Source organism: Enhydra lutris, unplaced genomic scaffold (genome assembly GCF_002288905.1).
Source record: "Enhydra lutris kenyoni isolate GAN:26980312 unplaced genomic scaffold, ASM228890v2 scaffoldscaffold50, whole genome shotgun sequence".
Taxonomy (NCBI): Eukaryota; Metazoa; Chordata; class Mammalia; order Carnivora; family Mustelidae; genus Enhydra; species Enhydra lutris.
Genome location: NW_019154134.1, coordinates 11,724,500 through 11,747,187, shown reverse-complemented (window position 1 = coordinate 11,747,187; position 22,688 = coordinate 11,724,500). Strand labels below are relative to the sequence as shown.

Below are 22,688 nucleotides of genomic sequence, written 5' to 3'. Positions count from 1 at the left end.
CTTATTAAACAGACGCTTTTCCTGAGCCACCTGAGTGAGCCTCTCTTGTCTGGTGACCAGATGAGGGATGTGCCCTGGGTGGACGATGGCTCCCCCCACTGCAATAATTATGAAAAGGGACATTCACATCATGGTTCCTAATATTCAAATTCATTGGAAAGGCTAGCATTTTTTAGCTAAACTTTATAACCATTGATTTTAGATTCCACTTCTTTAATTAAAAATAATTTCTTGCCCCCACCTCCTATCTAACCCTTTTGCTTGTGAGTGGAGGTTTTTTTTTTTAAAAGATTTTATTTATTTATTTGACAGGCAGAGATTACAAGTAGGTAGAGAGGGAGGCGGGGGTTGGTGGGAGGCGGGAAGCAGGCTCCCTGCTGAGCAGAGAGCCCGATTTGGGGCTCGATCCCAGGGCCCTGAGATTATGACCCTAGCTGAAGGCAGAGGCTTAACCCACTGAGCCACCCAGGCACCCCGTGAGTGGAGGTTTAAGCTTGGAATCCCAGCATTCATGGGGCTTTGACTTCGAGCTAACAGATGCTGGGGTGCAGACCCGTTTCTAGAATCCAGAGGGAGGTGTTATTTTCTTTTTTGACCCTCTTGATGGCTGAAGGTGCTAACCATGTCACTATGTAGCAACTGAAAAGGAAATTGAGAACAAAGAAAAAAAAATGACCCACCCCTCAACCCACTGTTTAAAAGGACAAACATTCAAAACATGTGGACTGTGGAATTTTTTAAAAACCTTTCACTTCATAAATTTTGTTAATGAGAGGTCTCACTGAAACTTTTTTTATTGTTTAGGTTGATGCTGATCTGAAAGGATCACCTTTCTTTGTAATATGCACTACTGTAAGGGACATTTATGAAGACTGAACCGCACAGAAAGGAGAAGATGTTCCTACCAGCAAATTATTCTAGTCGGTTAACTCCTCCAAAAGATTGGCAATTTTGTTAAATTGTTCCAATATCTGCTTCCCCTTTGTCTCAAGAACCCAACATTTAGAAAATTCCTTCGAAATGTCTTAAGCTACAAGTACTGCATGCTTTCTGAAATGCTAAAAATGCCAAAATAGTACTTTGATTTTCAGTGCTCCCTCTCCACTGCAAGTCCCAAGTCATTATTATAAATGTCCTCAGAGTGGGGAGAAATGAAGGTTTTTTTCCATGGGTAGCATAGGTGACTCCAATCATAATTTTTGGTTACTAATAAAGAAAAGTGCAGCCAACTGAAATGGCCCAAAATAAATTGTTGTTGAAACTAGCATTTTTAAAATTGGTATAGTTGGAATCTCAAAGGCTTAGAACTAATTTACAAAGGGTAAGTCACAGAGGAAGCTCAAAGAGGCCTCACCTTCCAGGCTGGCATCAAGGAGCACAGCTTGGCTTCCCCCCGGGGTGGTTCCCTTTTTGAGCAGGACAACAGGGACTGCCTGTGTGGGGCTTCCAAGCTTGAGGAATATACTTCTTAAAGTCCTTTATTAGTTTCTGGTTTTCTTTTCTCTTTCAAGGGGGGTAGGTATACAGGGGCAAATGAGGAAGGGGAGGGGCAGAATGGAAAATATATTGCCAAGTTAGAGAGACTTGATGGCATAATATCCCAATGGATGTGAACTAAATTTAATTAGCAACTGTACCCAAAGAAGGTTACTGCAAGAGGAAAATTCCAATTTGTGGAGTGCCAGGACTACGGAGGTCAGTAGCAACTCCTCTCAAGTTCTAAGAGCTGTTCCTCTGGTTCTCTCCCCTTCCCCTCTGCCCCAGCCCATCCTTATTCTTAGGCTGCACTGTGATATGATGTAAAAGAAAGCTATGTCTAAAGAACACGTCCTCCCCAGGAAAGGCATTACCTTGTCAGTGATAGAGGAGCCAAGAGTGTCTTTGGAGATATGGCCAAGTACAAATCTCAGTTGTCCCAGGTACAGGCTGTGTGATACAGTCAAAAGTACTTAACCTCTCTGTGTTTTAGAATGCTCATCTGTGAAGTAAAAACAATGGAACCTACTGTGTATATTTTTGAGTGTGACTGTGAAAAAGTACATAAATGCAAGCCTTTGGAGTCACACTGCCCAGATTCTCATTTTTCCCTGATCATATTCCCACTGTGTGTTTTCATATAAGTAACTAACTTATATGTGTCTTCTATAAACATTTCTTCATAAGGTCTTTTAAAAATTAAATGAGGGGTGCCTGGGTGGCTCAGTGGGTTAAAGCTTCTGCCTTTGGCTTGGGTCATGATCCCAGGGTCCTGGGATTGAGCCCCTTTTGGGCTCTCTGCTCAGCGGGGAGCCTGCTCCCCTCCCCCACCTCTCTCTGCCTGCCTCTCTGCCTACTTGTGATCTCTCTCTGTCAAATAAATAAATAAAATCTTTTAAAAAAAATTAAATGAGATGTTGGTACACCCCTTTGCAGATAAGTACCTGGCACAGAGTAAAATGCTTAATAAATATTAGCATTATTATTATTGAATAACATGTGTAAAGTGCCTAGGATTTAGCCAGGAAGGTATGTTCTATAAATGGTTAATTATACTTACTGGTTCAGGGGCACCTGGCTGGCTCACTCAGTAGAGCATGCAACTCTAGATCTCGGGGTCATGAGTTCTCACCATGTCAGCTGTAGAGATTACTAAAAAAAATAAATAAACTTAAATTATATCTTCTAGTTCAAAAGCTATAACTCGTACATTTTGATACATCTTCAGTTATTCAAGCTAAATACACAGGAACATCTTTCTGTACTTTTTAAACGTTGTATTGAAGTATGTAACATGCATACAGTAAAAGTGCAGACATCTCAAGTATAAATTTAATTATATATTAACCCATGACTTTAAAAGCAAGAAATATCTCTGCTGAGTCTGTCAATTAGAAGAAAGATTACTTTATCTAATTAAAATGACAGTTTTAATCAGAGAGAGAAAACCAGAAATGCAACACAGAAAAAAAAAAATATATATATATATATATACCAACAAACAGCACACATTTCATTCACATAATTACCCACCATCCTCACTCATATTTACATATTTCCTTGGATTCACTGGAACACTGGCAGTTGCCAAGCAGAGGTGACCATTTCTGAAAAGTGCCTGTGAGTTTGACCTCTGGGGCACCTGGCTCAAAACCTTAAAAAAAATTTTTTTAATTGATTATATCTTGCAGGAAGTTCAACAGCTTCTCTTGAAAAACTGACAGACAGATGTTTTGCAGCTGAGTGAAGCAGGAACACCAGTACTCCCTGGCTCTGAAAATTCTTTATTCTGAAAGAGCTGTCTGCATTCACCCATCACAAGCAAATGACAATTGCTCTTAGAGACTCCTATACCTAGCAGTCGACGTGTTTATTTTGACAGTGATTCTAAAGCTCATTCTGATTTCCAAAACATTCAAACGTGAAAAAGCAAGTGTCTTAAAATTGAGGAAACATCATTTTGATACTTTGCGACATACATTTCACCAACAGCAATACAGGTTTTCTATGTGTGAAAAACAAAAATAAAACTGTACCAGACACTGTGATGAGTACTCCACTTGGCTTCCTATTTTGGGAGCTAAGTTGTACTAGGAGCAGGAGATTCAAAGGGACAAGTCCCGAGTATCTTCTTAAAGCAACTTATCTTTCATATTAATCATCATCATCTCTAAAGCACTATGCTTATGTACATTATCTCCCCTAGTCTTTACAAAAGTTCTGCCCATTTAGTATTTTTATTTTTATTTACACACAATGAAACTGGGGCTGAAGGAGATCACTGTTTAAGCTAACTCATCTAGATGGAAGATCATTAATTTGAACCCAAGCCTGTCAGACTCCAACGCTTAGACCCTTCAAGTCCACACAAGCTTCTGCAGTTGTAAGCTGGTACGTACATTTAGTACATAAAATGACACCAAAGATCTTTTGGGGATAGGAGGCATAGAAAGAGGGTAAGTATTTATATCCGTGTGTGTGTGTGTGTGTGTGTGTGTGTACACACAAACACAACATTTCACTGGGGAATTTCCTTTCACTGAAGCCGCATAAAGCATAAAAACCTCACTTGCTGTACACAGCTGGACAGAAGAAGGTCAGACTGAATTAGTGAAAAGTATGAATTGTAAATTCATTTTAAATAACACGGATTTTCGTAATACCGTATGAATTTCAAAATGGGTTCCCACCCATTGTCTTCTTTCACGTTCCTAAGAAGCCCCTGAACTAGGCAGACATGATGTTATCAGCTTCATGTTACAGGCAAGAAAAGCAAGGCCTGGAAGAAGTTAGGTGCCTTGCCTATGGTCACAGAGCTATTCGGTGATAAACCCACAGCTCCCTCTTCTGCAGGGTGACCTAACAAATTCCTTCTGAATTACCAGATAATTATTGGATAAGGATGATATGTGTTCTTATATTAATTATTCATATATGAGATTGCCTGAAGTGCTCAAAGATGTATTTCAAACATTCCCCTTGTAAGCTCATTTACATCGCTCTTCTGTACTACTTAGGAAGACAGAGTTTGCTAAATGAAGGAAAATTTCTGCCCAGATCCCAATCAAGTTATTATAAATTCCAAATTAATAGGGTCTAAATAAATAAGAGCTTATTATGGGGCTAAAAGCTGATAATGTTATTTGTTTCTGCTATCTTTTCTCATTTGCTTCAGTTCCAATTGGAGTATTTTATCTACTGCCTACTTTCTTCTGTTTCCTCATTAGAGAAATAGGGCAAGGGAGGCACACGAGTAAAGAGTTACTCGTATATGAATAAAATTAATAACCTAAAATTAGAGAAGGGGGCGGAGAAGCATCTTTTTGGCAATTTATCATAATGTTCAGTAACAGCAGTTTGCAGTAATGCAATAACTGATCTTCACTTCTCCTGAGTATGTGTTGCGTTTATCCGTTTATGCTTTACTTACATTTTTTCATTACTCCAGTTGTTAAATTATTTAAACTTAGAAGACAACTTTTAACTTATTAACAGTAAGGCAGTCTTTTGAAATGAGAGTCATGCAAATAATTATTTCATTTTTTTAATCCAGATTTTTGGGAAACAAGGTTTGGGGTTTTTTTTAGATTTTATTTATTTATTTGAGAGAGAGAGAGAGAGAGAGAGCACACAAGCAGGAGAGAGGCGGGCAGAAAGGCAGGTAGAGAAGCAGACTCCCTGCTGAGCAGGGAGCCCAATGCAGGGCTCTATCCCAGGACTCTGGGATCATGACCTAAGCGGAAGGCAAAGCTTAACCAACTGAGCCACCCAGGTTCCTCAGGAACCAAGATATTTTTTGTCACTTACCCTGGGATTTATAGGCACTAAAAAGCTCAAGATCTTTTACCACCCAGGACAGGGAACTCAGCTTGAAGGACTGTGAGAACTTATCTCTCTAAAATAAACTTTATATAAAAGTCATCTGGGTAGAAATGTGGTTTTCCTCATGCTGGGTTTCCTCACACTTCTGAAGGAGTCCTCAGGGATTAAGATGAGTGAGAGACAGACCGATTGCATGAAAGGCCCGGTGCTCTTAGAGCTATTTCCTCCATGATTAAAAAATAATGAATTTTTGTTTGCTAGGTGCAAGGAATAAACACTCCTGGATTCCCTCTGTTCTGTCGTTCTCCCTCTGGTCTACAAACACGCCACAAAGGCTTCTCTGTTCCTTCCCTCAATCACATTTCTCATTCAGACGTCCTTCCTGTTTGGGGCTCTATTTCTTACTTCCATTTGGTTCTTTCCTTTCCTGCATGGGCTTCTAAGTTTGTTGGTGTTCAGGTTTCTCACATTTTTTCTATTTTTGAATTGTTTCTCTCTGCAGGACCATCTCTATGTCTCACTTCTTTATCACGTTGCTCCCTTTTTTGTATCAGGTATTATTCATCGTCTTTGTTTCTATTTATTTCTCTTCTTCTAGCTCTGATTTCTTTATCTCTGCGCCCCTTGTTTCCTCTCCTTGATTCTCCTGTTCCCATCTCGATGCCCTTTGACCAAACACCCCTTCCCTACCCCCGACTTAAAGCCGACAAAAGAAGTGTTCCATCTAGCCTGGAAGAGAAAGGACAGAAAAGCAAGAGAATAGAAAGGTGGTGGACTGAACCCGGGAAGGGCAAGTTTAGTCATACTAATGACTTCCCCATCCTCCCAGGGTCCCTGGGGCAGTCTCCTCCACTGCCTGCAAGTGTCACAGCCAGAGACTGAGGCAACACAAAGGGAAGGAAGCAGGAGGAAGTCAAGGTGAGTGCTGGGGCAGCGACAATGGACAAACACGAAGTTGTTCCTTAAATACCAGCCAGGTCAGCATTCATCTGAGACACTACGAAATACGAGTACGTTTAAAGTCTGGAGCCACTCAGATCAGCTTCCCGGCAAGCTAGAACCCAGCTTCTCTAGAACCAAAAACCAAGGTCACAATAATCAGATACAGAAGGTAAGTATAATCAGTTTCCACTGGACCCTAAATTACTTTAAAACCACCTCTGGCGGGGAGCTAATGCCCCCCTCCAGAATACACATCTCCCTTCTGGAGACTTGGGTGTGACCCAGCCCCACTCTTGACTTTTTAAAATTTTTTATTTAAAAAATATTTCTAGATACGTTTATAAATAGATCACGCGTTTTAGAACTGCCTTGCAGCCCCTCAGTTGTACAGCAGAGGAAAAATCCATGACAGTCACCGCTGCGGGAAGTTGGCTTCTCTCTTATCCTTCAGGAAATAGAAGAAGAAGAAAAAAAGGAAACATAATTTAAGTTTTTAAAAGCCCAACGAACAACAAGCTCTCCGAAAAACAATGTCACCAGCACAGTAGCAGTAGCGAGACGACCAAATGTACAAACAACGTGACCTTTCCTCCTTCCCCTCCTGACACCTGGGCTGAGGAGGGTGGCTGAGGGTGGCCAGGGCGGGTCCTGGAGCATTGTGCAGAGCTTAGTGGGGGGCAGCAGGGGCCAAGGAGATGCTTTTCATTTCGCGTTAGAGCGCTGCTGGGGAAGGATGATGACAGAGCTGACTTCGTTTTTCCTTTCTCAGGCAGGTGTCAGTGTGTTGATTTTGAAACTCAGTACCAAGGAAAACACCTCGTCTGTTCAAAATCTTCAAAATAACAACAAACTTGCACTTCTCACGTGTTTTTTTATTTTGACAAAAGAAGTCTTTTTTTCTTCTTTTTTTTTCTTTTCCTTTTTAGGGTGAGGTAAATAGGGGGAAATTACCCTAAATTTGTAACATTTTTTGCTAGGATCCTCTCTGATGTCAGTCCTTCTGCCGCTCCCACCCTGGCCTACTCTTAAGACAAAGGAGAAAAGAGCTGGGTCTCAGGACAATGAAAACAAAGGCTCAGGGCTGAGGCCTTTGTCCAGCCTTGGCACAGACTGAGGTTGGGTGTGAGCAGAGCCCATCTCTGGTAAGGCAGCTTTCACCTGGGGTCTGCCCGCTCAGGGCTGCCTTCACGAGGGGACCCTTTGGTCCAGGGACTTCTCTCTAATAATATCTGAGGATTTGGGGGTTTGTTTCCTGGCTTCTTTTTTTTTTTTTTTTCCTTTTAAGATTTTATTTATTTATTTGACAGAGACACAGCGAAAGAGGGAACACAAGCAGGGGAATGGGAGAGAGTGAAGCAGGCTTCCCTGCAGCAGGGAGCCTGATGGGATCATAACCTGAGCCCAAAGCACACGACTGAGCCACCCAGGCGCCCCTGTTTCCTGGCTTCTTTTAAGAAGATAACAAAAGGATGAGCTGAGAACTGAATCCATATAACAGAATGACACACACAGTTAGGAATAAATTATACTCCCACAAATATACCTACAAAGATTAAGCACTGGCATTCCACTTTTTAATGGTGATTCTTCCCAAGAAAATTTTAAAGAAAAATAAAAAGAAGAAACAAAGCAAAAGGAAAAAGTCCTTGGCCAGATAGGGTCCAGTTCCTGGTATTCTTGAGATTTTCAGTTCTGTTTTGCTTTGAATCCTCTTGCCCCTAATTCCTGTCTCCATGGTTGGTGTTAGATGGGTCACTGCCTGGTCTTAGGACTTTCATTCCCTTTGGTGAATCCTATCACTGTCTTTGTCTCCATTTGGTAAAATGTTGTGCTTTTTATTTTTTTTTAAAGATCTTATTTATTTATTTGTGTGTGAGAGAGAGAGCATGAGGAGGAGGGAGGGGCAGACGGAGAGGGAGAAGCAGACTCCCCACTGAGCAGGGAGCCTGATGCTGTGACTCGGTGCTGGATCCCAGGAACCTGGGATCATGACCTAAGCCAAAGGCAGACACTTCACTGACTGAGCCACCCAGGCACCCCTAAATGTTGGGCTTTAAGCAGCTGTATGCACAGTGTTGGCTCCTTGAATACTGCACAGAGCCAAGCAATTGTCCAAATTGGGACCGTATGCTCCCTACCAGCCTACACATCTGCCCCTGCACCTCTCCTCTCCGCCATGCTGCAGAGGGAGGGTTTACTGGCTCTCTGCATTCCACAGAAAGAGAACGAACTCCAGGCTGAGTGTTCCCAAAAAAATCTACCACCATAGTGAAAAAGCCATTCCTGATCCTTATTTTGTCACCCAAGTATCCACTGCTAGAATGGGATGAGGTTTCTCCCTTCATTTTTTCCAATCATTGTTAAGAATGCATGACTTGGGTGGATATATTAGTTTCCTAAGGCTGCCATAAGGAAGAATCATCAAGTCGGCAGATATCTATTTAATAGATAGAAACAGATCATCTCACAGCTCTGAAGGCCCCAAGTCCAAAATCAAGGTGTGGGCCAGACCGTGCTCCCTCTGGAAGCTCTCGGGAAGGCTCTGTTCCAGGCTTCTTTCCCAGCTTCTGGTAGCCTCAGGCATTCTCCAGCATGCCTCACTCCAACCCTCGGTCTCCTCACCACATTTTCCCTGTATCTTCTTCTTTTTTTTTTTTTGGGTAAAGATTTTATTTATTTATTTATTTGACAGAGAGAGGGAGATCACAAGCAGGCAGAGAGGCAGGCAGAGAGAAAGGAGGAAGCAGCCTCCCTGCTGAGCAGAAAGCCCAATGCGGGGCTCTATCCCAGGACCCTGGGATCATGACCTGAGCCGAAAGCAGAGGCTTTAACCCACTGAGCCACCCAGGTGCCCCTTTTCCCTGTATCTTCATCGTCTTCCTTCAGTGTGTCTGTCTCTGTGTCCAAATTTCCCCTTTTTATAAGGACACTAGTCAACAGCCTCATTTTCACTTAATTACATCTGTAAAGACCCTCTTTCCAAATGAGGTCACATTTTGATGTTTGGGGGTTAGAACTTCAGTGTATCTATTTTGGGGGACACAATTCAGCCACCACCAGCAGACAAACTTGCCCTTTAAATATTGTCTCAACTTATAAGGAAAACTGCTCTCTCTTGTTTGGTGCATCAGCACATGGAATGTTCTGGAACTAGAGTAATAACAAGATCTAAAACATGGTAAAGAAGGTTAACCTACCGCACAGTAGGTTAAATTGTCGCTGTGGCTGTGGAAAAGAAACCTCTGCTTGGCCCCTTCTCCTCATGTGGGCTGCTCAGCCCCCTCTCCCAGGTTCCCTGAAAGAAGTGGTCATCCGATTTGTACTTTCACCTGAGATTTCTTTCCTAAACTCCCAGCACCTGGACACATCGGGGCTGCTTTTCCTTAATGTTAAGGTGGCTCTCACCAGTAACAAGGAACTTCTCATTATTAAAGGGGAGAGGGAGGAGTGCTGGAAAAATGTGTCAACACAAGTACCATTGGTGGCCCAGTAGCAATTCACACTCCTTATGGTACAGCTGTGATGTAAGAATCTAAGTGACATTTAAGTGTGCTGAGATCCTGAAATGAAAAATAAAAATTGAAAAGAGAAATCGTCAGGATTAGATTACCACTGCATTTTCTTCATAAAATCAGAGCATATTTGTGTTAATGAACATCTTGGGTTCTCCTAATTTTCTAGGCAGTATTCATACCAAACAAACAATACAAATCTTATCCTCCAGGGCTCACACAATGACGTGGTTAATCACCTTCTCCTCCTGCCTCACCAGATTCTCTTATCGGCCTCCTAAGTTAGGGGAACAGATCTGATTAGTAGGTGAGAAAAATGATGGGGTTCAAAGTGTTGGTGGGGGGACACACGGCGGGGCTGGATTTCCAGCCTGTGTCTCCCGTCCTTCCAGTGGACTGCACAAACGTTGTGGAACACGGATAAGACGTGTTGATTTCACGTTCAGGTTGGGCTAGTTTTCAGCATCTCGTTTGAATGTTCTGTTTTTGATTTTTATTTTCCAGTTTTTCAAGTTGGGTCAGCCTTGGTAGATAAGTTGGATCAGAGGAGAGATTCCCAGTCTAACTACAAAGGCTTCCCTGGCAGGTGGGATTTAAAATGGAACGAGGTGAGAATAAGCTTGGATGAGCTGGGTGAGAGCCAGCCAACCCTTGTTTTCGCCTGGAGCAACTGGAAGCACTTCATGCAAAAGGGAGTCGGAGGACTGGATCTCCTTTCTTTTCTTTTTTTTTTTTTAACTTTTCCCCTCACTTGGAAAAATTTATGTTTCTCTTGCTGATAATTCACTAACACTGTACAAAAGCAAACAGTACAGAGAAAGTGAAGGTTTCTACAGTGTCAGTCCTTCTTTACCTTGGCTATGGGGCAGTCACATTGACGATGGCTCAAGTTCTTTGTCTCCAACCTCTCACCAGCCCCGGACATAAGCACTTTATTTACTGACTTATACTTCTATAAAAACTTTTGCCGATTTGTTCATTGATATCTTGTTTTAGTTTTCATTTCTTTGATTGTTAAGGAATCTAACCCTTTTTTACATGATTTGTTACCCTGAATTGCCTGTTTATAATGCTGGCTTGGGTGTTTATTGGAACAGTTATCTTTTATTTATTTATAAGAGGAGGAAGGTGTTCTCATGAAAACATGTCTACAGAACTCCAAGGATGGATCTAAGAAGGTTTAAAAAAGCAATTTTTTTTTTACATATTCATACTTCTCTAATAAGCTCAGCACAAACCAGGCTAAAGTTTACATCTATTAAAGAAAAAAAAAGATGCAGGAGGAAAGAAGAGTTTGTTTTCCAGTGTCTCTTATTATCCAAAGAGCATTTTTTTTTTTTTTTTTTTTTTTTTTTTGAGAGAGAGAGAAAGAAAGAGGTAGAGAGAGCCTGGGGGAGGTGGGAGGGGAGAAGGAGAGAGAGAGAATCTCAAGCAGGCTCCAAGCCCAGTGCGGGGTCCAACGTGGGGCTCAATCTCATGACCCTGAGATCACCACCTGAGTGAAAACCAAGAGTCAGACACTTAACCAACTGAGCCACCAGGTGCCCCACCATCTGAAGAGCATTTTTAAGGAGGTAATGAATATGCTAAGGAAATCACTCTTATCAATTTAACATACGTTCCTCATAAGCAAGTCTCTGCCATCCTATCTTCACATACACAATTCCATGTGATAGACTTCTACTCATTCTGATTCCTCCTCAGTTCCAATTACTGAAGTTGTCTTACAATACTTAAAAACAAAACCACTGGGCGCTTGGGTGGCTCAATTGGTTGAGCGACTGCCTTCGGCTCAGGTCATAATCCCGGATTTCCGGGATCGACTCCCGGCTCCTTGGGGAGTCTGCTTCTCCCTCTGACCTTCTCCTCTCTCATGCTCTCTCTCACTCATTCTCGCTCAATAAAAATAAAAATCTTTAAAAAAAAAACAAAACCCATTTACAGAGCCAGTGACATCACAATGATTAGAACCACATTCATTTTCACTCCCTCACACATTTTCCTACTGGATGAGTGGCTTTCTTGTTTAAATATGGAATTCAGTGATCATAAAATGGATTTCATCCAGATACAAAATATGACAAACTGAACTCATGGGAAATGACCCTTTCAGGGCACACCACCCTCAGGCCTGAAGGGGATTTTCTATTTCATCAACTGTAGAGGAGCCATAATAATAAAATATAAAATATTCTACAAAGATTAGAAAATCAAAAGTCACATACCACATAATTCCTCCCCAGCATTGTTTTCTTAGCCTAATGCATTCTCGCTCATTCTCAGCACCCACAAACAGTCTACTTGGCCCCTCCCCAGGAAGGAAACCCCTGGGTCGAGCTAAGGGATTCTGCTCCGTGCTTCCAGAACACTGCATGCCTTTCTCTTATCACTTACCATACAATCCTGAAATGACATGGGGTGCCGCATTTGCTTGTTAGCTAGGTCTGCAGGTCAAGGGCCCTGTGGCGTTCATCTTTGCCTGCCTGCCAGCTCCCACAGTACCCGCACTTAATGGGCTTTTAATTATTCCTTGTTTTGTTGTGTTACTGTTAATATTTTGAACTATGTGGAGAATCATTTTGCTCCCCCACTTTTTTGGGAAGATTTTATTTATTTATTTGACAGAGAGAGACACAGAGAGAGAGGGAACACAAGCAAGGGGAGTGGGAGAGGGAGAAGCAGTCTTCCCGCCCAGCAGAGAATCGGATACGAGGCTTGATCCCACGACCCTGGGATCATGTCCTGAGCCATTAAGGCAGACGATTAATGACTGAGTCACCCAGGCACCCCATGATCCCCCATTTTTGCTCACTCATGGCAAATACCCCTAACAGCGACCATGGCCCCTCCCCGCCCTTATCCTTGCTGGTAGAACCTTGATTTTGTTTGAAGTTTTGTTTTGAAATCTGTGTTTGAAGCACAAAGCTATGTGCTCAGGAAATGACTCCTCTTGTGGGGTTGAAGTGGGGGGCATGAGTGGTGACTGGTCTGCACCATCCTGGAAGCCCCCTTCCCCGGGCCTGTGGCCCCGTTCTAGACTATGAGGTCTGAGAATAAGTCACCTGCCGAGTTTTAGGAAAAGGCTTTTCTGATAGTCTAGGGAGACTCATGGGAAGAGACGCCCTCTTTCTGTGGAGATTGCCTGGGATCTCCAGAACAGTGGCAGAGATCTTGCAATACGAGGGAGGACACAAGATTGCATAGACATTCTCCTCCATCGTGTGCTTGAGCTGGGGTCACCTGCCTGCAGACTGTCCCCGAAAGAGAATGAGCCCCTGAGTGCGTCCTGACTACATCACCACACGGTAGAAATAGGAAGATACCAGATGGGACTTAGGAGCCTCTATTGGAGGAAACAGAGTAAAAATTGAAAGTTAAAAGGAATCAGGGTTTTATCCTGTGGTAGGGAAGCTTCTGGATAAATCTGTTTGCTGTTTTCAAATTCATGGAGGGTTTTAAGGATGGGACATCAAACAGTTATTCCCCATGACTTCTGAAGACCTAACAAGAAGCGGAAACTGAATTAAAGCAGGAGAGACTCTGCCTGGATTTAAGAGAGAATCTGCCTGTAGGAACGATAAAACCCTGACACAGGCCCCTGAGGAGGAGAGCCTGTCCCTTTGGAAAAGGACAAGAGTGGAAAATGTGAGTCTTTGGGCAGTTTATTATTCACCTACTTAGGTCAATGGGAATAACCAAATGACTACCTGAAGTGTGTAATTTTATGCTAGTTTACAGAAGATAAGTTACTGAAATTCAAGTGGGTGAGGAATGACCTACAGACCTCCAAGAGTATTCATTAGGCTCTGAGTTTGACCTGACAGAGCTGGAAATACCTGTTTCATCACTATAAGGCCAGAATGTCAGCATGACATCCAGTTTATAATTTACGTTGAACACACACTACTTATCAGAGCTTTGAGATTAGTCATATGCCCAGAATGAGGACATGGCATGAGAAATGTAGCCTCGGGGAAGGTGGCTGATTATTTCTGGAGTGTTTATTAGTAAAGCTGATCCTAATCTGAATTCACTTTTCCAAGCAAGAATGTAAAAGTGAGTATTAGATTTGGTCAGTTCCTCTGACCACATCATTACTCTAAAACTACACCCAGCATGCAAGTCACCAGGCAGCGGGCGGGGAGCAGCTCAGCTCAGGCCCACCCATTCCTGAATCCAAGGCCTGGGTTCAAGGACCTGCTCACACAAAGGATATTGCAAGTTGAGTTTCCAGCTGTGAAATTATGGCCTGGATCTTAAGTAACCCGAGACCAAACTACCTCTCCCCTTAAAGCCGATTTTATATAAAAGCTATTATTGGCAAGACTGTCCCATCAACCCTGGAAGCTAATGTAAATACAGTAAAGGCATATCAAAATTGGTTTCAGGTTTGTTCTTGTTGATGTGATTACGTATGTGCCCTTCATTTCACTGGCATTGCGCCTGGAGCGTTTCTTTTCTTTCTTTCTTTTCTTTTTTTTTTTTTTAAGATTTTATTTACTCATTTGACAGAGAAAGAGATGGAGAATAAGCAGGGGCAGCAACAGAGGAAGAAGGAGAAGCAGACTCCTCACTGAGCAGGGAACCTGATGCAGGGCTCCATCCCAGGACCCTGGGATCATGACCTGAGCTGAAGGCAAGACCTTAGCCAAATGAGTCACCCAGGCGCCCCTGGAGCATTTCTTTTCTTCATAAATTTGGCAGGACAAATCTTAAAATGCGGGCTCTGTGTATTGAAAACCATTTTTTTCACAAATCAACAAATACTTTTCTGGTCCCACCAGGCATGTCTCCTCCGAGGTTCTTAGTAGAACATCAGGAGTTGGCAGAAACCGGGCAGGACCATCTCCTCTCCCTCAAAACACTCTCCAACTTCTCTCCTCCTTTCTCTTTTTGGAAAGCCCTTCCCACCCCTCCTGTATCTCCGCTGCATGGGGCACACACTCCCTGACTGCCCCGGAGCCCTGGAAATAGTGTCTGGGTTTTGGAATCTTCCTGACTTCAGAGGAGAGGCCCAGGAGCTTCAAGGGGCTCCATGGGGGCTGCTGCTGTCCTATTCTCCACTTTCATAATCCCCGCTCCCTGTTGCCTGGTGCTGGCAGTGGAAGGAAGGATGGCTGCACATTTAGCTGGTGCTAACCAGACGGTCTGTTCGGGTCCTCTCTCTGTCTCTTCAGCTCATTAGGTCAAAGCGCAGAATCAGCCCTTCAACGGGATGCGGGCACCTTACTCTAAACTCTGAGGTCACCAGGAGCTGGGCACAAACCCTGTTCTGCCATCTAACACCAGTGTGTCCCAGGGCAAGGTATTTCATCTCCAAGTCTCCTATAAACAGTTTTCTATGGAGAAGATAATAATACCTGCTTCCAACATTGTTCTCAGGATTAAGTAACAGACATTTAAAAAGCACCTATATGTTACTCAATGTTGGTAAAGGGAGGCATATACCCCTTTTTATAGCAATGAGACTTCTAAATACCTGTGCTCAGGATACAGCAATAGATAGTATTTGCCACTGGCCTTCCAGTAATTTGCCGTAAAAGGAAACCTCAGTGTCACCCAGCAAAATAGCTGCAGATCCAAAGGACCTCATCTTGGGGCTCAGAGGACTGGCTCTTTTCCTAGAGGCACAGAGGCTACAGCAATATCGCATATAGCACATGCCTCACTGGGACGCAGGAAGGTTAATGAGATAACATCTAGGTGGAAAGTGCTGAGTGTGCTAAGTGTTACCATGTTGCAATGACCCTAATAGGGGAGCTAGCTCTCCTTGGTCCAGATCATTCAAAAGCATGTGGCTCTGAAAGAGAAGGTACAACAGGTGAGACAGAAATGGAGAGAAGGCAAGCACATCCTCACCCCAGGCACACTTTTTAGCAACACTGGGAGCTGCAAATGGGGAAAGGACTTTGGCCTCCAGGGTGCTACAGTTCCAGTGTTTGACTTTCTGCGTTTAGAATTACATCCTGCCACGTTTCTGCATTGCTTCCTAGAGGCCACGGAGGATACAGCCATGGTGCACCCGCCCATCAGCCCTGTGACCTGGGGGCGAGCCATGCCCCCCTCTTGAGCCTTAGTTTTCTTGCCTGGAAAATGGAGAGAGTGATCCCTACTTATTTCTCACAGTCCTGAGGCTACACAGCTCAAGGCCTTTGAGAATTAGAAAATGACGCATTGTAACTTGAATTATTAGATCTATTCTCTCATTTTGTATCTGCCCATAACCAACGTTAAGAAATAAAGTTCTCTGACTCTACCGGCAGGTGACCAGCCATCATACATTACAGACTCCAGCAGAATTTCAACAAGGATGAATTATGGATTAGGTAAAATGGTACTCTTGGTTCTCTTTTGAAGGACCAGCTTATCCACGGCTCAGTGCTTATAGTTTCTGGATCCACTAAGCCCCATGCTATTATATAGAAATAGTATTAACTTTTATTTATGTAGCACGTGGAATTTTTCAAAATACATTCCCATATATTATCTCCTGCTGCTATTTTGGGTCTATGTGTAGGTCTCTGTGTCTCCTAGTGAAATCTTTAGGGATATTTGCTCCTCCCCTTCCTGTTTTCCAGCACATTACCCTTAGAAGAAGCAGAAGCCCAGGGCTTCAAGGAGCCAGGGCGTGACCCCGGGAGTCTTACTGAACGTGGCCTCAGTGGCAGCAGTCACTAAGGAAATGAAGACAGCGCTGGGCTCCCCAGTCGGGTCTCATGGACCATACACATGGGCCGGACACAGACAGCCCTGTTCACAGGGAGACGAGTGTCCCTCTGTGACCTGCAGTCACCCGTGCAGTTTCAGGAAAGGCTCCCACATTCCCAGAGCCTCCGTTGCTACTTACTGACAAACCAGCCCCTCAATAATCTTATTGTATGTTTTCAAAATAATTCTCTGTAATGCCCCAAGAATGTCTGAACTTCTGTGTGAACTCGCTGGTTTGCATATTTTTCATCTTATTAGTGGGAACTCCGATAGACAAGGCCCATGACCTTGCCTTTCCATGAGTCTCCTGGGTGGGTGCAGAGGCAGTCTCTCCTGCTGGTGAACTTCCAGTGCCTGCCCCCACCCGGCACTGGTCTCCTTCTGATTCTCCCTCACACCCCTTCCAGCCTTTCTTCCCTTGCCCTCTTCATAACCAATGTTAAAGAAAGCTTTGCTTTTGATTATAGGTTACTCATTAGAGAATGCCACAAGATTCTGGTTCTGAATTTTTATGAGGCAAGATTCTGAAAAGAGAAGGAAAGCGCAGAGAGGATGCTGCCTTTGATGACCTATTTACCCCAACCCTATGTGGCTGGGAAGGGAGCATTCAGCTTTTGATTTCAGGATGACTGCACACGACCCCAGTTCTAATATCGCTTGTCATTCATAAATCCCCGAGACATCGCAGACCCAGCCAGATGTGATGTAGTCTGGCCTAATCCTTCCATGGAGATGCAAGGGAGAGTGGAAGTTAAGCCTTAATTAAAAATGAGATCTGATATTGGAAAATTAAAGCTTAAAAATACTTTGAATGGGCCTATTTGAGAGTACATTCAAGTGCATGGATACTCCAATTCAGGAGATGCTGGTTTTTTTGCTAGATGCAGCCAATTTTATAAAATCATAAAATACCAAATTTACAGCTACAGGATGAAGTGCAACCCAGTACCTCCACCTAGGTTTCAACTCTAAGTAGCATGATATATTTTGATATACATATGCTAATTCCTCTCTGGTTTTCCAATTAAAGGTATATGTCACACGAGGACAACAGACCACAAATTTTAAATAAAATTTAAAGTAATTCCCCAATTTTTGCTAAGTCATCCATTCACTTACATTCTTGTTCTTTCTTTTTTTTTTTTTCAAGAAATCTTTACTAATAATTGACTTTGCATATAATACATCGTATGCAGTCTACATACAATGAGATGTAAAAAGTCATTCTGGCCATCAAACAACTGAAAATCAGATCAAGCGTGAGAAACTTCCCTCTCAAGTTAAACCTCACTACAAGAAATTTCATTGCAAGCGCATTTTTTTTTTGTTGTTTTGTTTTTGTTTTTTTAAAGATTTTATTTATTTGACAGAGAGAGATCATAAGTGGGCAGAGAGGCAAGCAGAGAGAGAGAGAGAGGAGGAAGCAGGCTCCCTGCAGAGCAGAGAGCCCGATGTGGGACTCGATCCCAGGACCCTGAGATCACGACCTGAGCTGAAGGCAGGGGCTTAACCCACTGAGCCACCCAGGTGCCCCTGCAAGCGCATTTTTAACAACCAAGCGACTGCTATGGAAAATGAGGCCTGGGAACAGCATAAGACAGAGTAGCTGGAGTAGCCAGGCAAAGATCAGAACTGAGGGGAAACCTGCAGGATGGAGAGTGAAGGATTTCAACTGTGTTTCTTTCACCTTTCCTTCCCAGCAACAGGCGGAATGAACTGCACTCTTCTTTCACGTGTTCTGGATTCTCCCTAGTGGGAAGTTTAAAGGGCAGTAAAGCAGTCAAAACACAGATCTACAGGGAGAAACAGCAGATTCGAGGGGTCACAGACAGAGTATCCTCACACCCAAAAAGTAAGAACTGACTCTAGCCGGGAAAGGTAAGCCCTTTAAACTACTGGCCTACAGAAAAGGCCTTCAGTAATTATTCATTGAATGAGGAGAAACAGCAGATTCGAGGGGTCACAGACAGAGTATCCTCACACCCCAAAAAGTAAGAACTGACTCTAGCTGGGAAAGGTAAGCCCTTTAAACTACTGGCCTACAGAAAAGGCCTTCAGTAATTATTCATTGAATGAATGAATGAATGAATGACCAAGATGATCCCCACAACTGCCTCAGTTCCACCTTTCTTTCTTTCTTTCTTTCTTTTTTTAAAGATTTTAATTTATTTATTTGACAGAGAGAGAGAGAGAGAGATCACAAGTAGGCAGGGAGGCAGGCAGAGAGAGAGGGGGAAGCAGGCTCCCAGCTGAGCGGAGAGCCCCAAGTGGGGCTCGATCCCTGAACCCTGAGATCATGACCTCAGCCGAAGGCAGAGGCTTAACCTACGGAGTCACCCAGGTGCCCCTCAGTTTCACCTTTCATTTTCTTTACAGATGCCCTTGCAGCTGAATAGATATAACTTGTCCCTGGGCTTTGTAACTGCTAGACTCATACGTGTCTTGCAGAATGGGAGTGTGCAGTAATTTGCAAAACACAACACAACACAACAAAAAAACAACAACCCAAAGACCCCAAAACAAAAACAGTCAAATTGCTTTCCAAAGTGACTGTTCCAACTTACACCCCCCACTAGATACTAAAATACTTCTTGGTTGTCTAATAGTCTTGCCAGAACTGGGTATCAGTTAGATTCACATAATATCTTACCTACTCTCTAAGTCTCTTGACTTCTTTTTCATATTTTTTATCTTTTTGTTTCCCACTCCCATTATTCAGACCTTATGAATAACTTCTTCCATTTTTTTAATGTTCCCATATTCTGTTTAACCAGGCCATTGGAGTTATTTCAATTTTTTTTTTTATTTTTAGAAATTCTACTTGTTTTGCAAATTTACAAAATCATTACTTTTAGTCTTTCTTTCCTTGTATATTTTAATCCCCTCTATTATTAATTTTTGCCAATTAAAAATGCACTTATCTTACATAAGATTGATAATTACAATATTTGATGTTATTTGGTGTCTGATTCTCTTATTTTGTTTCTTGGATATCACTCATGGTGTCTTGATTGCTTGTGAGTTTTGTGAGTCTCATTCAGGGCAGATTAACTTGTGTTTAATTGTGGGAATTTTTTGAGGCCTTATTTGAAGGTGGGCTCCTCCAGAGAATATTTCTTTTATTTCTGCCATATGCCTAGAAGCAATTAAAACCTGAACCACTTGAAAATAAAATTTTGGTTTTCTGGCTCCTCGCAGATAATGTAAATTCTGGACCGCAAATCCCTATATGGGTATGCTTGTGTTATAAATTTTCAAGGGAGATTTTTCTCCCCCCTCTACCTAGCACAATGGTCAAGATAAGCAAGTTTCCTTGCTAATCCCATTGTGGGATGGATTTATACCTAGTTTACCTGTATACTGAAGGCATTGCCCACTGGGGTCCTAGCTTTATCAAGGGGTGGGGGGGTGTCTCCTATTAGACTTCACCTTGATGGGGTTCTTGCCTTGATCTCCAGTCTGCATTACCTCAGGCCACCATCAAAACCCAAGGTCAATACCAGCAGGGTTCTTCAGATGCCTCCACAGAGAAGGCTAAATTCAGAGCACAGTTCCCTTCCACTTCCTGCTTTCACTTTATTTGCCTCTGAATATTTCATGGTCTCCTACCAGCTCAGTGATGCATTTGAAAATAATTTTTAATTCTGATATTTTATTTAGTTTTTTTTAGTTGTTTTCAGCAAGTATCTGATTTGTCATACTGAAGCAAACAGGAGTCTTATTCTATTAGTTATTGTATTTTTCTGTATGTTTGTAGTGTTTTGTATTTTAAAAAATATAACAATTCTAAGAAAAACTCACGGAAGGGGGCGCCTGGGTGGCTCAGTGGATTAAAGCCTCTGCCTTCAGCTCCAGTTGGGATGGAGCCCTGAATCGGGTTCTCTGCTCAGCAGGGAGCCTGCTTCCTCCTCTCTCCTCTCTCTCTGCCTGCCTCTCTGCCTACTTGTGATCTCTGTCTGTCAAATAAATAAATAAAATCTTAAAAAAAAAAAAAGAAAAAGAAAAACTCACGGAAGGAAATAGACAAAAAAAATTTGCTAAGTTAGGATGGTGAGGTTATTGGTGAGTATTCCTTATCTCTGTTTTTCTATACTATTGCACGCACCAAAAAAAAAAAAAAAAAAAAGAAAGAAAGAAAGAAAGAAAAGAAAGGAAGGAAGGAAGAAGAAAGAAATTGGTAACCAAATGGAAATCTTTGGGATCACATCTTAAATAACAGTCCATTTCTATAAACTGAATTGTCAAGTACTTTCTAACTTATTTTAATCAAGTAAACTTTAGGGAGCATGTATACCTTCTCCCTGAAAAAGACCCAAGAAGTTGGTAATGCTGAGTTTATCAAATGCAGTGAATTCACCACCCAACTTTCAAATACACAAGATGATCTTATCTAGAACTTGTTTTGAAAGAGCTGGATACAAATTTTCTCCTTAAAGGACAGTAAAAGATGTTTCTAGTGAAAACATCTTAGGAAAATCAAACTTTAATACTTCCTCATTAAACAGTGTAATTCTTTCAAATCTCTTTTTAAATCTCTTAAATATATAAAATGGCTTTGGAGTATTTTTAAAATAAATAATTCAAGTTGATGTCACATTGATTATAGTGTCTCAGTCTCCGGAATATTTGTGGACTGGCAAATTTGATCGTACCCAAAACTACCGCCACTCCCAGAGACAACCACCCAGTGAAGAAGTGTTTTATGTACTTACCCACACCACTTCTGACCCCTCATTTCCCTATACTCCTTGACAGGAGGTCATCAAACTCTCAAATTGTTGCCTCCATGGTAGATAAAAATGGTATCTCACTTTCATTCTTTTGACAGCAGTGTAACTAACTAAACATTGCAGGAAAATGAAATAATGTTTTTATTTAAATGACTTCCCTTACTGACCTCTCTATTTTGGCTTCCTTTTAACTTTTTGTTATTATAAACAGTGCTGCAATTGTTTGTTTGGGTGTTTGTTTGTTTGTTTGTTTTGGCACATACATTTTTACTCAAGGTCCTCTTATATCCTTAGGATAAATTCAGTATTTTGCTATGTCAATATTTTGCCAGATTGCCCTACTTTGGGATAGGCACAAATTCTTAATTTAGATAAAACTTGTTAAAAAAAAATCTATATTCTTAGATTAAATTTTAAAACTAAAAATATTTCATTTATATTTAAAATGTTTAGTTTGTATTATGTTAGTGTCTTACTGTCTGTCATCATCTATCTTGTTTCTGAAAAAGTGTAAATACAATAGCCCAAACTTACAAAACAAATAAGTTAGGGAGTGACTATTTGCATTACCAAATTATTATTTGCTTTACAAATAGTACCAGTTTAAATTGAAAACACCTTGAAAATATTTGAAGTAAGGCCAAATTTGCAAAAACCCAATTTACATATAACTTTCCCAGAATATATCAAACCCAGAAAATGAGATATACTTATTTTGACATGATTTTACGAATCCTAAGCAGTCGAATGAATCTGCGGGCTGCTTTTTTTGAGAGGCAAACTGTACAGCATAAGGAATCCATGAAGGATTAACGAAACTGTAATTATGTGATATTTTTTCTCTCGAAACTCTTGGGTTTTTGTTTTTTTGTTTTATTAAAGCCTGTGCTTCAAAAGCAGAAAAAATATCCACTTCTCCTCCCTGGCTTTTCAGGCTTTCAACTGCATGCCAGCTAACAGAGCGGCATATGGTACATAACATGCGTGGTCAATGTCCCACCAGCATATTTGCAGAACCAACAGTACATATTGAACGAAACCACACCTCATGCAGACGACTTTTAATCATCCTTTACCCTTTGGTGTAGGAGAATGGTGGAGAGGTGGGTGGAGGAGGGAGATCTGGTTGTTGGCAAGAAGCTCAAGGAATGGAAATACACCATGGTGGGGGGACGCTGGGAGAGCGCAGGAGGTGGCCTTCTTACTCACTGGCTCTGATTCCCTTGCCAGACAAATGATATAACAATGCTGTAGGGCTTAGAAAAATTGGGGCAATGCTGGGGCCGTGGGCAGCAGTGTAATAATGATAGTGTGCCTGGTCCTCTCAGGGGCAGATAAAATACACCGATACACGCTTCTCACATTTAACCAGCCCCAGTCCTGTCTAACAGAGGGTTTCCCACTCTTTTGCCCCAGTTGCTCATCTTTTTCAAGCCTGACTCAGAAATACACAGTATCCCATCTAAAAAGACTTCTGTGTTTGTGAGAAGGGTCTAAC

The 22,688-nt window shown here is 42.1% G+C and overlaps 1 protein-coding gene across 1 annotated transcript in view; it reads right to left on the bottom strand.

The window, feature by feature from the left end:
* Positions 1–2,540: 2,540 nt before the first annotated feature.
* LOC111156917 (NADH:ubiquinone oxidoreductase complex assembly factor 2) overlaps positions 2,541–22,688 on the bottom strand; it is a 263,471-nt gene continuing 243,323 nt past the window's right edge. Inside the window, exon 7 of the transcript XR_002641260.1 lies at positions 2,541–2,628. The gene's annotated coding sequence lies outside the window, so the exon portion shown is untranslated. The remainder of the gene's footprint in view (positions 2,629–22,688) is intronic.